The 15,359-nt window shown below is 47.4% G+C and overlaps 1 protein-coding gene across 2 annotated transcripts in view; it reads left to right on the plus strand.

The window, feature by feature from the left end:
* The first annotated feature begins 329 nt into the window (after window positions 1-329).
* LOC142289165 (EF-hand calcium-binding domain-containing protein 4B-like) overlaps window positions 330-15,359 on the plus strand; it is a 150,877-nt gene continuing 135,847 nt past the window's right edge. For both annotated transcript variants that reach the window (XM_075333575.1, XM_075333576.1), the window contains exon 1: window positions 330-407. The gene's annotated coding sequence lies outside the window, so the exon portion shown is untranslated. The remainder of the gene's footprint in view (window positions 408-15,359) is intronic.

The following is a 15,359-nucleotide window of genomic DNA, read 5'->3' on the forward strand; positions in this document are numbered from 1 at the left end:
ATCGGGCCACCTTCTAGTAAAGGTAATAATACTGTAGAAATATACTGTCCAGTCTTAGTTCAAGCCTAAGCACTATACTATGAAAAGTTTTGTATATCTAATGTGCTCAACAGAAAATAAAAGATTCCAGTTTAGGTTTCTATTGCTGCTAGTGCTTACACAACCTGCAGTACTATTTAGTTTCCACTGTGTATCAGTTATGACCGACTTCCTTTTAGATAGGAAGTGGTGCTTAAAAAGTCATAGCAATGTTCTAAGACAAGAACGGAAAGGCTCAGTTGAGTAAGTTAATGACACAATACAATGTTACATGCGCAGCGAAAAAAGTAGAGAAACTGCTTGTTTCCCATAACCAAAAAGCTGTGGACTAAAACACACCAAGTATCACACCCATCATCTACTAAAAGGTACGTTACCCATAAAATTAATAATTTTACTGTTCTGTTACGTCTGATTCAAGTCGATACAAGAATGCTTTATGGTACCCATTTCTCACAGGACTGAGAGAAAGAAATTCATTTCACTTGTATAAGAATGCATGTAAAAGGATAATAAAATCTGTCTGAACAAATTACCGAGAGCAGCAAAATCAGCGAAAATCCCAGTCTGTGACCTTAGCATATTCTAATAAACCTGCTGCCCTTGGCTTATTTTTTGCTTATTTCTCACCAATTCTGCATCTATGTATCTATCTATCTATCTATCTATCTATCTATCTATCTATCTCATATGTATTTGTCTAAGTATCCATCTATTGACCTACCTTATAACTATCTACTTTTGACTATAAATTGACTCATCTACCTCATATCTATTTATCTACTGCATATCTAATGCTTTCAGAAAGTGTGCTAAATCTATTGATCTATCTGCCTTTTACATATTTCTTCTCAAATTTTGAAGAATAGAAAGAGGGACAAATAATGTGCCATGGCAAATCCTGACCACGGCCCTAGCTACCGCCATTAGCCATTTCTTTCTCCCCTAGCAAGAGGAGAAGTCAGAGAGGCAGTGGTGGTGAGGGACAGTCAGCAAATGCCTGGGACTGCAGGAAATAGATCCAAATATGTGACTGTCTGCTGGACCAAAACATAATCAGACACAGGGCTCCAGAGTCCAGGACAGTGGTAGCTGTGTTTTTTTAGTTATTTCATAAGAAGAAAAACAAATCTTTTTTAATTCTCCCTCTAATATACAGGGATATAAAAAAATATACTGATATATACAATGTAGCAAGCAGATTATAATGATAAGATTATAACCAAGCAGGCAGATTATAATGATACATACAGATACATTGCATATGCTGGGTCAGAGCCTGTAATGCAGCTTCAAGAATACAAAATTCTCCCAGTGACATCATCAGAGCCTGTGACATAATCTTGAAAATTGTCAATTTGAGTCTTGGGGGGAGTAATGCAAAAAAAAAGGTAAATTACAAAACAAAAAATCTAACTATTTCTGCACCTCTAGAATACAGGGACATAGGCTCCCTTTCCATGTGCGCAAAAAAAATTCCATGTGTGACACCTTCCGCTTTGTCCATCATTGTAAGACATACTGGAAAAAAACCACGTGCCACTGAATTTAATGGTTATGTGTTAAAGATGTGCCAAGATAGATACATAGATAGACAGATTTTTGCAAATAGTAACTAAATAAATATATAATTAAAAGAAAAAAGCGCCTAGGGACCGATAATCAGCAAAAGTAAAGCGGACAGCGGAGGCTACGAATTTCCATGGTTATTGGGCCCTTCTTAGCCTAAAAATACCAGCCCACAATTGCTCCAGAAATGGTACATCACATTGCATGCGTAAATTCTGGTGCTTCGCCTTGGCTCTTCCCGATTGCCGGATTGTGTTGCCAATTAGGGTAATAGATCTTTAGGTTGATGTCACCTGTGAATTGTCCAAAAACACCACTGGCAGCATGCTCTGGTATTAGTAATGAAGAAGTCTCTATCAGACAAACCCTGTACTAACCCAGTAAGTAAAAAGAAAAAACACAAACAAAAATAGTTTAATTTAAAAAACACTCCCTGACTCTTTTCCTGGTTCACTAAATAAATAATTAAAAAAAAACCCCAGGCTTGTTCGACGTAATCCAGGGAATCAGATGTAGCCCACAACTGGAAACTTGCATAATCTGCTTCTGGGTTTTCTGCCTACACTACATCTCAGATATAAAAAATCCTCCTATCTCAGTCTGGGCTGTGACTCATTGGTAGAGATGCTGCCTACGAAAAATGAGTTTGTGTACTGGGGAAACCATGGGAGAATTGTTCATTTCATATATGCATATGCATATATTGTGGGGGAAAAAGGTGCACTGGTGAGATTGGGAACTCAAATAGGCCTGGACGTCCAGGGATGACCACAATGGTGGATGATTCCAGACTCCTTTCCATGGTGAAGAAATGGCACTTCACAACATCCACCCAAGATTGGAAAGACATTGTTAAAACAATATTATCTGTTCTCTTCAACAGGTATAGGAATTATGAAAGGGATGGATCATCCCTCAAACGCATTATTTAAACAATAAATCTTTCCAATCTCCACTGATGTCCCTTATCGTGTGGCAGCACCTGCAGAAATCACCTTTTCTTCCACTTAAAGAAAACCTTTGGTCCTGCGCTGAGCGTTATGATGGGCAGCCCTAGTCATACATTCCTCCATACTCTGCTCAGTGTTGTGCCTTACTAGCACAACATTTCCAGGTGAGCCTTTTCAACACATTGAGGCTTTTACTAATCCAAGCCGGTTCACATACACAACGCCTCTGTGTTTGTTTTTTTTGTTACCATAAAGAGAAGACTTTATGAGAGCAAATACGGAGGGTTCACAATAAGGTGCACACCATTAATCAGCCTTAAAAATAGATTTTGCAATGATACTTGTCATGTTTTTACAAATTTGAAAAATCAATAAAAAACGTTTTTGAAAAAAAAAAAAAAAAAAAAAAAAAAAAAAAATAGAAACGTCAGACTTTGCCAGAAATACAAGTAAGGCCCTGTGCGCACTTACCGGATTTTGCCGCGGATTTTTGGCGGTTTTGCTGCATGTTTCGCTGCAGAAAATGTTCATAACATCTCTGCAGTGAATCGCCAGCAAAACCTATGGGAACAAAAAATCCTGTGCGCACTAGGCGGATTTTGACAGCTGCATGTTTTGCTGCGGGATTCCCGCAGCAAAAACAATTGCATGTCAATTCTTTTCCGCACATCGCTGCGAGATTTCACTCCATTGACTCCAATGTAATCAGGAAATCCCGAAGGGAATAACGCAGGCAGCAAATTCTGAGAGGTTCACTGCGTTTTCCTGCGTTATTCCCTGCGGTATTTCGCGGTTTACCTCTGGTAATGTACATCGCTTGCCTGCGGTTTTGCAGGGAAGTGATGTCATTACAGGAAGAGGAAGCCGTACAGAACACACACAGATCACAGACACACACAGACATCACAGACATAGAACACAGACACAGACATATAGAACACACATAGAAATCAAACGGAAATATAGAAAACAAAACACGTGGGCTCCGCTGTATATTTACCGTCCAGCCGAGGTAAGCACACAGCGGCGGCCCGGTATTCTCAGGCTGGGGAGGGAGAGGGGCAGGGTTAATGTCCCCCGACTCACTCCCCCTCTGGCAGCCGAGAATATCAGCCGCAGCTGCCCCGGAACTGTCGCATGCATTATGCGGCAGTACCGGAGTGTCCCCGGCTCTTCTTGCTGCCGTGTAGCAGTGGCAGTCAAGGTAATACAAGGGGTTAATGGTGGCGGATCACCGCTATTAACTCCAGGCTTGATCATGGCAGCGTCTATGAGACAGCTGACATGATCAACCTGTAAGTAAAGTGAAAAAGCACACAGACACCGAAAAATCCTTTATTTTAAATAAAACACAAACAAGCCTCATTCACCGCTCCGGCGTAATCCACAGGTCCTGCACTGCTTACATCCAGCCGAGACTGAAACTGTCACAGCGTTGAATGAATGCAGCCTCACAGCGAGACAGCAGAGGTAATTATAGGTCATTTCCCACGGCCGGTAATGTGAACTCACTGCCGACCATGGGAAATGCAGAGTGTGCTCACAGGGACTCTATCTATCCCTCTATCTATCTATCTATCTATCTATCTATCTATCTATCTATATCTATCTATCTATCTATCTATCTATCTATCTATCTATCTATCTATCTATCTATCTATCTATCCCTCTATCTATCCTTCTATATATCCCTCTATCTATCTATCCTTCTATCTATCCCTCTGTCTATCTATCTATCCTTCTATCTATCCCTCTGTCTGTCTATCTATCTATCTATCTATCCCTCTGTCTGTCTATCTATCTATTCTTCTATCTATTCTTCTGTCTCAGAATGAAATGACTTTTTTTTTTCTTCAATGTGCTTTATTGCATTGAATGCAATAAAGCACATACCAAAACCGCGGCAATACCGCGAACAATACCGCGGTAAAACTGCGGCAAACCGCATGCGGTTTTCGGGTGCGGTTTGCCACGTTTTTTTACCGCGGGTGCGGTAATCTTTGAATACCTGCGGAATTTTCTTGAGAAAATTCCATTTCCCAGTGCGCACATAGCCTTAAGGAACCAGCCTAGTTCTGAAAAAGTATTCTTTGGATAGATGAAACTAAGATCAACCTGTACCAGAATTATAGGAAGAAGAAAGTATGGAGTAGGCTTGGAACGGCTTATGATCCAAAGCATATCATATCCTGTGTAAAATATGGTGGAGGAAGTGTGATGGCATTGACATGCAAGGCTTCCAATGGCACTGGGTCACTAGTGTTTATTGATAGAGCTGGGTGGACCGACGGGTCCCTGCTAAATTTTTTAAAAAATGCAGTCCAGAATCCGGTACCCATATAAGTCTATGGGGACCAGAATCTGGAGATTAAAAATGTTGGTAGGGATAGGGGGTAGGAGCGCGCGTCGTGTACTCACCAAAGATCCATCATGTAGGCAAGCTGCTTCTAGGTCACGCATTCCCTTCCGAAGCCAAAATTAACCCTCATTGAATATTCACTGCTTTCCCCACCCACCAGCGCGTTTAATTGGCTGCAGTTATACATGCTGACTGCAACCAATCACAGGCACCAGGATGGCCGGTGAGTGGGGAAAGCAGTGCAGCTGTCTGCCGGTGAGTATTGTGGTAAAAAATAAATTAATATATAAAACAATCAGCGTAGGAGCCCCTGTATTCTGATACTGTGACACCCTGGACTAGTCAGGTCGTCCCAGGTAGTCCCATGCACACACACACCCCCTCCCTAAAAAGGTGACAGCAGCCAAACTTAAAAAACCTTGTCACCACCCTCTCCGGTTGATGTCCACACCAGGGGGGCGGAGCCAGGTGGTTGGCTCCGCCCACCGAGGAGTTCACAGGCCTGGAGGCGGAAAAAAGACACAAGTTCTAGAGCAGAGTAGTCTTGACAGTGAAGGAGAGAGGTCGAGTTCAAGGGCAGACCTGTGACCAGGCCTGCCAATAGTCTACTCAGGTGGCTAGGTTAGAGCCCAGTCACCTCTGGCAAGGAGGCAGACGGTGGTGGCCGCCTGCAGGAGCTGAGATTACAGCCGGTGGAACCGTAGGGACCGGGGTCGGGCGGTGGCCCGCCGGTACCGAACCGGGGGAACCGATTGGAAACCAGAGCACCAGGAGGGGTACTCAGACCCAGTACGAAGCCCCGAACCGAGAGGGCCGAGTCAAATCAACTGATTGAGGACTAGACTTAAGGACCAATCCCACAGAAGACCCGTTAGAAGACAACAGCCCAACTATACAGGGTAAAGCCACCGCCAAGGCATAGAGACCCAAATGGTCAGCATCTGTGGGTAAACAGGGCTCTTCCGACAACCAGCAAGCCGGGAAGCGGACTACCGTTGCTTAGGCATAGGAGTCAAACATTCACACAAAGAGGTGCAGGAGAAAGGCGGAAACCACCAACCTGATAAGGGAGAAGCTGCAGCCGACTGTGGGCGCCGTTCATCATCCCGTTTGGTTTACCAGAGACTCCTGTGTATTGTGTCATAGTGAGTACACCAGTGCCTTCGGGCCGCGCACCGCACCGCACCAGCATACGTCAGCACCCGCTCCCCCGCTTCAGCACCTCACTCAGGCCCCCGGGACCATCACTCCCCTACCCACGGAGGGGTTAACACCAAGCTGTGCAACACCGTCCCTGGGAGGCCTAGTTAATGGCAGTGGTGGTGTCCATCTTTTCACCACAACCCATGGGTGGCGTCACGAACTTACATCCCTTACAAACCTCGTGGCCCCGGCCGTGGAACTCCCCGCCGAAGTCCCTGCATGTAGCGCCAACCCCCTTGCAGAGCGACGTGACCCCCTGGTCCGTGAGGAGCTCAAGCCACCCACCATACGAGCACGGATCCGAGCGGCTCGGCGGTCGCAGCCGAGCCCACGGGGCGGTACAATACCAACACAGATAAAGCCCACGGCTACAGCCCCCAGCTGTCGGGCTTTATCTTGGCTGTGTATCAAAATAAAGTCGGAGTCATACTTGCGAGTGACTCGCATCATCTGGTACGGTCTGATGCTCTCCGGACACGAGCATGCAGCTGCATAGAAGTACATGCAGCCGACCCGCTCCTGTCAGGAGAAAGTGCGGCTGTGCAGGGTGATGCGATGCGAAACTCACGCAAGTCTATCACAAGTGTGAGTCTGGCCTAAGATGAACCGCATGTGGCTTTATTTTTTAATTATTTAAATAAATAATTAAAAAAACGATGTGTAGTTCCCCCAAATTTTGATACCCACCAAAATAAAGCCTGACAGCTGGGGCTGGTACTCTGAGGCTGGGAAGTTCCAGTCTAAAAATATCAGCCTCCAGCTGCCCGGAATTGTCGCATCCATTAGCTGCCCAGCCCTTTACCACACTTTCCCGATTGCCCTGGTGCGGTTGAAATCCGGGTAATAAGGAGTTAATGTCAGCCCACAGTAGCCACTAAGTCCTGGATTAGTGATGGCAGAGTCTATGACACCCCATGGCTAATCTGTAAGTGAAACTAAATAAACACAAACACCAAAAACATTCCTTAGGGTACTTTCACACTTGCGTTCAGCGCAGTCCGTCACTATGGAGAATAGCGCAGTCCGTTAACGCAATGCGCTATTCTCCATAGACTTGTATGGATGACGCACTGTAATGCAAGTGTCAGCGTTGCATCCGCTGGATGACACAGCATCGTTATTTTGACGCTGAGCCGGGCGGGAGGAACGCAGCATGTAACTTTTTTTGAGTAGCGTAATCCATTGGATTTCATTGCGCATGCCCTCTCTGGCTCCCTGCACCCGTAACCAAGGTAAATATCGGGGAACCAAGTCTTTGCCGATATTTACCCTCGCTACGTGTGCAGGGAGCCCGACACTTCCCCGCTTGGCTCAGCCCCCTCCCGCACTCCACTCCGCATGTATGTACACACACACACACACACACACACATATGTATACATACACATACGCACACTCACCTGTCCTCAGTGCTATGGCCCCGCTCGGCTCCACCCACTCCTCCCTCCGCCCCTGCACACATTCTCGGCGGCCGAGCGATCAGCTGATCACCCGGCGGCCGGCTACTGGGAACGATCAGCTGATCACCCGGCGACCGGCTGCTGTGAGTGATCAGCTGATCGTTCACAATAGTCTGCTGCCGGTAAAACTGTAAAAAAAAAAAAAATAAATAAAAACGGATTCCGTTGTTTTGCAGCATCCGTTGCTTCCGTTGTGCCACTATATGCAACACATCCGTTGCATCTGTCACACAACGCAATGCAACGGATACCGTTCAACGCAAGTGTGAAACTAGCCTTATTTGGAAAAAAAAATACAAAAAAACACCCTCTTTCATCACTTTATTAACCCCAAAACACCCCTGATGTCCGACGTAATTCACACGAGGTCCCACGGCAATTCAGCTCTACTACATCTGAACATCACAGTGAGCGCCATGATTACCCGCTGTGAGCTCGAGTGAATGAATGAGCCACAGCGATCACACCTGTGACCCCAGGTAACCTTACCTCACAGAATCTCTGATGACCTGATTAAACTCAGTGCATCACCTGCATCTACTGGCAGAAAACCGCTTTTTTTTGCCAAGAGATGCAGATTTGGTGCTGAAATTTCAACACCATATTCCTGAATCCATTCTACATCTTCTGGCAAAATATCGCATCACTACTACATCATAACTCATGCAGTTTTGATGCGTTTTTTTTTGCCAGGAGGTGTAAATTGGGTGCATGAATATAGTGTCAACATTTCATAATCAAATTTGCATCTCTTGGCCCAAAAATGCAAAAAAAACATTTTTTCTTCCAGGAGGTGCAAATTTGGTGCTTAAATCTGGTTCAGACCATTTCAGCACCAAATGTTCACCTCCTCGCACAAAACCATGGCAAAAATATAGAACATATACAGAACATATCAGGAAGGTACAGACCCTCGAGATAAATGGCACCAGCTCCTGCAGTTATACAGAGTACATAGAACATACCAGGGAGGTAAAGACCCTTGAAATCAGTGGCACAAGGTCCTGCAGTTATACACTCAGTACAGTGGAACCTTGGTTAACGAGAACGATCCGTTCTGGGTGTGTGCTTGATAACCAAGTTACTCGTTCAGCAAAGCATAGGAAATAATTGAAATGCAGACAATTTGTTCCATAACTTGTTAAATGTCCCATCGTGGTCCCCTATTGTGCCATTCCACACACGTACAAACTCACACAAACAAACACACACATGCACGCATGCACATGCACATATTATGCTCACCTTACCTTCTGTTCCATCGCCGGCCTGCTGGGACTTGCTGTTCACTAGTACGGGCTGTGTATTGGGTTTAAGTAATTAAATGTCACACTGGGGCTACAGAATATGACACTGACACTGGGGGTACAGGATAATGACACTGGCACTGGGGGTACAGGATAATGACACTGGGGGTGTGAAGCCCCACAGGTGTGTCGGTGCATTACCTTCAGGGACTCCACGTGGATGGAACAGTCTGGTCACAGGTAGGGAACCTACTTTCAGGATTTTCGTGACGCCACTTTCGGTATTGCGGTCAGTGGGGACCGCCACTGCAGTGTAAGGGGACACCTGGGGCTGATGTTGGGTGCAGTTAGATGTAGTGGCCTCCCGAGAGTGAGGCAAGCCCCAGGGCCCTGTGTAGGTGTGTGGAACCACAGGTCGCAGAATGACTCAAACACAGTCCAGGCAATCTTTCAGGGTTTTTACTCACAGTTGATGGCAGGGTGAGTAACCCGGGCGTAGCTGGGATGAACCAGGCTGGAACCAGGAATCCTTCTGGCTGGCTGATGAGGGTGACTACCAACTTGCCTTCCTTAGCCCTTTATGTTTTTGTGGTGACCCCGACTTGAAGTCCCTACGAATGTCACCCAGGGAAGTTGCTGCTGCCTGTTCTCCCCTCGTTTCGGCCCGTTTGCTTGTAGCCTGGTCCAGGTCACTCCGGCTGCTTGCCTCCTGTGAACTATGGGCCCTCTCTTTGCTACGTGGCTGCAGACTCTGTGGTGTCTTGGGGGTCTGAAGTTCCCCCTCAGGCAGGTTTGGCAGAAGAATGGTGAATCTATCTCTGCACTGGGACCTGTTACCCTTGTGGGCCTGGTACCTCCCTGGCAGTCCCCTTACTCTGCCACCTCTTTGCTCTCTCTAGCCTTAGGTGGATTTCGGGCGGCACTACCGGGTGACCGATCTCCCCCGTCGGTAGTCACTGCGCGGACGCTGTTCAAGTGCTCCAACTCCAGGGTCTGCTGCCTGCGACTGCTCTCCCTGGGCTGCACACTCTAAACTGGCTCACTAGTGGGTTCTGCACGTCTGCTTTCTCTGAGCTCCACTTCCAGACTCCTCACTCCTCTCTCCTCTCTACTTCCTCTCTCCACTGTGCCTGCCTACGCCACCTAGCAACCAGGCTCTCTACCACACCCCTTGAGTGGACATGGAGGCTACTCCCCCTCCTGGAATCTCTCAGGAGTCCCTTCCAAGGTCAATGTGTGAGACCTGGTTACTATGCGCCTGTGTAGTCACACCTCGGTCAGCCTTCTGGATTACCTGTATTGCACTGCCCCCAGCATAGGTGCAGTACTCAGTGGTGCCTGACCAGGTCAGGGGCGCCACAGGGGTACAGGATAATGACACTGACACTGGGGGTACAGGATAATGACACTGACCCTGGGGGTACAGGATAATGACACTGACACTGGGGGTACAGGATAATGACACTGACACTAGGGGTACAGAATAATGACACTGACACTCGGGGCACAGGATAATGACTCTGACACTGTGGGTACAGGATAATGACACTGATACTGGAGGTACAGGATAATGACACTGACACTGCAGGTACAGGATAATGACACTGACAGTGTGGGTACAGGATAATGACACTGACACTAGGGGTACAGGATAATGACACTGACACTGGGGGTACAGAATAATGACACTGACACTCGGGGCACAGGATAATAACTCTGACACTGGGGATACAGGATAATGGCACTGGGGGGTACAGGATAATGACACTGAACTGGGGGTACAGGATAATGACAATGACACTGGGGTACAGGATAATGACAATGACACTGGGGGTACAGGATAATGACAAAGACACTGGGATACAGGATAATGACACTGGGGGGTACAGAATAATGACACTGACACTGGGGTACAGGATAATGACACTGACACTGGGGGTACAGAATAATGACAATGACACTGGGGGTACAGAATAACGACACTGACACTGGGGGTACAGAATAATGACAATGACACTGGGTGTACAGGATAATGACGCTTGATACTCGGTACAAGATAATTAGTACAAGATAATTACTCTGTTGTTTTCCTCAACACCCAGCTTTTTTATGTTCTGATCGCCAGCTTGTCCTCAGCACCCAGCTTTCCCATGATAACAGAGAATGGGAAAGCTTGGAACTTGGGAGCTGAGGACAAGATGGATATCAGAACATAGGAAAGCTGAGTGATGAGACAAAGAGCCTCTTTCTCTCAGTTCAGCACCCAAATTTCCCAATCCCATCCCATGCTCTGACTGCTGCTATCCCTCTTTCCCTAATCCTTACTGATATATGGTTACTGTGTGGACTTCATGCACGTCACACAGCAGGGACTGGTGCACAAACCCTGCATCCCTAAATCACACACACCCTGCATCCCCAAAACACACACACCCTGCACCCCCAAATCACACACATCCAGCACCCCGCAAATCACACACACCCTGCATCCCCAAATCACACACAGCCTGCACCCCCAAATCACACACATCCAGCACCCCCAAATCACTCACCCTGCATCACAAAATCACACACATCCTGCATCCCCAAATCACACACACCCTGCACCCCCAAATCACACACACTCAGCACCCTCATGTCCTGCATATCTCACACAGCCGGGCTGTACTCAAAATTACCCCTCTCTCAAACACACTGAAACCCCATTTCCCACACACCGTGGATCACTTAACACCCTCTGTCGCAGTATGCCACTCACCCACCCTCCCTCCATGCTCCCCACATCCTCATTACCACATCTTCCTCGGTCTGCTCGGTATCTCCGGCCCGGCTCCTCCCACACGGTCACATGGGCATGAGTCATCGCAGGTCCTAGAACTAGATGCAGTTTCTTCTTCTGGGAAGCAGCTTCTGTTCTGCCCCTGCTGCGCTGCTGCTCATAAGTTCCGGTGCTCCCCTCCAGGTTAGGAGCGCCCCCTCTGCCCCCCCGTGTAGCTACTGGCGCTGTCATAATCTGACGGCTGCCTGCAGTGCACAGTGTCATCACCTGCAGCGGCGGCCCGACGGTCTACAGAGCCGCGGCCGCAGGTCATTGTAATATACCCGGCGGGGGCTCCTGCAGGGTGACGGGGACACCTTAGTATGGAGTCAAGGTCGGGGCCTATCTGGGGTTTTCCCCGCTACCCCGACACTCCAGACCGACGCTGCCAGTCATACACTAATCTGTACACTAATATCCTAAACTATGTGTATACAGTGGAACCTTGGTTTAAGAGTAACTTGGTTTGAGAGCATTTTGCAAGACAAGCAAAGCTTTTTATAAATTTGTAACATGGTTTAAGAGCAATGCTTTGCAATAAGAGCAAATACTCACAGCACACGCTTCCTGTTCTGTCCTTTCACCACGCTCTGACCCGCTCTGAAGATAACTTTCTGTACATATATACTGTATACAGGGCCGTATTTGGGGTTTTTGCTGCCCTAGGCACTGTCAGTGGTGGCGCCCCCTTCTGATCAGTCAGATTAAGGGTATGTGCACACATCATTTTGTTTTCAGACAGATCCGCGCTGTAACCCGCCCAAAAACCCCAAACTCTAAATATTAAAGAAATTAACTCATACACTGCAGTGTAAAAACGACTTGCTGTCCATATGTTCAGTCTTTGGAGTTTTTTAAGCGCGTCAGGTTTCCTCAGACATGAAGCGGCTGACAGTGACCGGTCCATTATATGGCGGCTGCTGCTTGGATGCCGCTTACTACTTCATTTAAAAAATAAGTAAAATCCAGTAGCTAAAAGATGTTGGAAAAAACAACCAAAAAACAACAGCAAAAAAAACCCAAAATATATTTGCTTCAGGATAAAATGATGACTATCCTGAAGTGTATTCTGTCTGAATAATTCCGGGGGTTCACAGACATCTACAAGACGTGTGCACATGCCCTGATAGAGCCCAGAGCCTTCACATAGTAGCTAAGACCTGCATACACATTAACCTAAAGTGGTCTAAACCCGCCAATATTGACGGGTTCTGCTGACAGCCCAATGTGTATGGGGGCTCTAACTTCTGATTTTCGGGGGGGAATAAGGATCCAGCATGTCCGATTACGGAGTGTAGATCCTATTATCCTCTAAATGATAAGCTGCTGCCGGAGATGTCCAGCAGCGGCTCTAATAAAGAACACAGAAACACTTGGCAGAATGAGTGCTCCTGTATATGGGAGAGCTGAGCAAGATAGCTGTTGGCCTAAAAATCAGACTATAGTGTATGGGGGCTTTAGTCTCTTATTTATTAGGCTGACAGACATGCAGATAGCTGTATTTTTAGTCCAGCACGCTGACCTTATGTTTTAGGATCAAGACTGATAAGGTAAAGATTTACAACAGCTACATGACTATCACCAGAACCATCATCAGTACAGGAATACATAACTAAAACCACCCTAAATACAAGAATACGTAACCAAAACCACAGTTAGTACAGTAATACATCAACAGAACTACTGTCAATACAGTAATATCACCAAAGCCACCCTAAATACAATAATACATCACCAAACCCACCCTAAAGACAATAATACATTGCCAAACCCACCCTAAAGACAATAAGGCATCACCAAAACCACCATCAGTACATGAATACATTGCCAACTTCGTACAGCAATCAAGTGCAGTGTCAGGTTAGACCCATATACATATACGTATTCCATTAACGTACAACTCTCAGTATGTCCTTAACAATGGTGAGGAGATGCTGGTAGTTGTTACCAGCCATCATTAGACTGTAGACCATATAAGAACCACAGTACTGATTAGTCCCAGGCAGTAGACTTAACTTTTGGAGGAGATCTTATATGTTTAGGTCCATTAATTCTGAGATTAGTAGAGCAGAGGTGGGCTCAGTAGGGAGAAGGGGCATCATGGGGTGGGACTTGAGACCCCCACCAATTGCTCAAAAGACCTCTTAAGTGCACAGCTCAGGAGACAGGACTATGAAATTTTACTCCCGGAATCCATTCTGTCTGCATGTTCTGGTTCTCGGAAAAACTCGGGGCCACGGTAGTCGGACCCCCAGCGATTGGAAAGTTATTCCCCATCCCAAGGATAGGGGGTAAGTTTCCAATGTGAGAAAACCCCTTTAAAGCATTGACTGATTCCAGCAATGTGTCACTTACTGAGCTGTTTGCTGTCATTTTCTCTGCTGCAGATCTTGCAGTTATACAGAGCTCATGAATATGCTGGACTACCTGCAGCACACCAAGATTAAGGAAAACAGAGCAGTGCATATGGGCTTCATTAGGAGTGAAAGGCAACAACTTCAATAGGTATGCACAAATAAGAAGAAACAGAAGTCTTTAAATTTGCCTAAGTATCTGTATATCCTATGGTCAATAATTAGCGATAATAAAACTTTGTGCACTATAGCGTTTATTAGACACAAAATCTATGGGATATAGAATATAATAAAACACAGGACAGGATTTGACAATGACAGGCGAATAATCCCCATGTGGGGCCACATGCGATCTCCCCCTGTTGGTAAGCTCCTGTACTGCGCCACATGCGATCTCCCCCTGTTGGTAAGTGTCGCGGGCGGGGAGGAGGGTGTCAGCACACTACGCTCACCCATTCTGCTCGGGTCCGGCGGCGGCTGCTCAGTGGTGGCTCGAGCAGTGGGCCGGATCCCAGGGGTTTCTCGAGCGGCACTCCTCGCCCGTGAGTGAAAGGGGGTTGTTGGGTGTGGGAATAGTTTATTGTCCGTGACGCCACCCACGGTTGTGGTGATTTCACCACCGCTGCTCAATATGGGGATCCCGGGGATGGTGATGCGGAGCAGCCAGGTGTGATGTTGCCCCTCCGTGGGTAGGGGTTGGTGATCCCGGGGCCCGGTGATGAGATGTGAGGTGCAGGGCCTGGTGGGCGCAGGGACGTGGGGGCAGCGCTGTGCCTTGCGGCACTGTGGTACTCACTCAGCCTGAGACGTTGACACAGTTTTTACGGTAAACCAAACGGCTGGTAAGACGGTCCCACGGACGGCTGCACTTGCTCTCCCAGTAGGTGACGGTGATGTCCCTCTTCCTTGCACCTTTGTTTACTTGTTGGTTGCGATGGGTTCCCACCGGTAACCCGCTCCCCGGCTTCAAGCTGGGCCGGAGGAGCTCTACTCTTTGCCCGCAGGCGCTGGCCCTGAGAGACTGGTGCCTTGGCGGTGGCGGTGTCTCCCCTACTCTGGTTGGGCTGTTGCCTTCAATCGGGACTTGGTTGTTGGGGGATCTACGTCCCCTTCACTGACGGATTTGGCAAATTATGGCGACTCCTAGCCTTGCCGGGGTCCGAGAGGCCCCTGCCTTGGTGCTGACTGTCCTTCGGTACACTGCTCCAGACCGCCGGGCCACTACCCGTCCGCGGTCCTTCCAGGAACTTCCACACGGTCCCCCTCCAGACAGTCACCGCCGTTGCTGACCTTGCTGACCTGTCCTGCACACAGCTGGACTACTTCAGGCTTTCTTTCTGTCACCACTCTTGCTTTCCTC

Source organism: Anomaloglossus baeobatrachus, chromosome 2 (genome assembly GCF_048569485.1).
Source record: "Anomaloglossus baeobatrachus isolate aAnoBae1 chromosome 2, aAnoBae1.hap1, whole genome shotgun sequence".
Lineage (NCBI taxonomy): Eukaryota > Metazoa > Chordata > Amphibia > Anura > Aromobatidae > Anomaloglossus > Anomaloglossus baeobatrachus.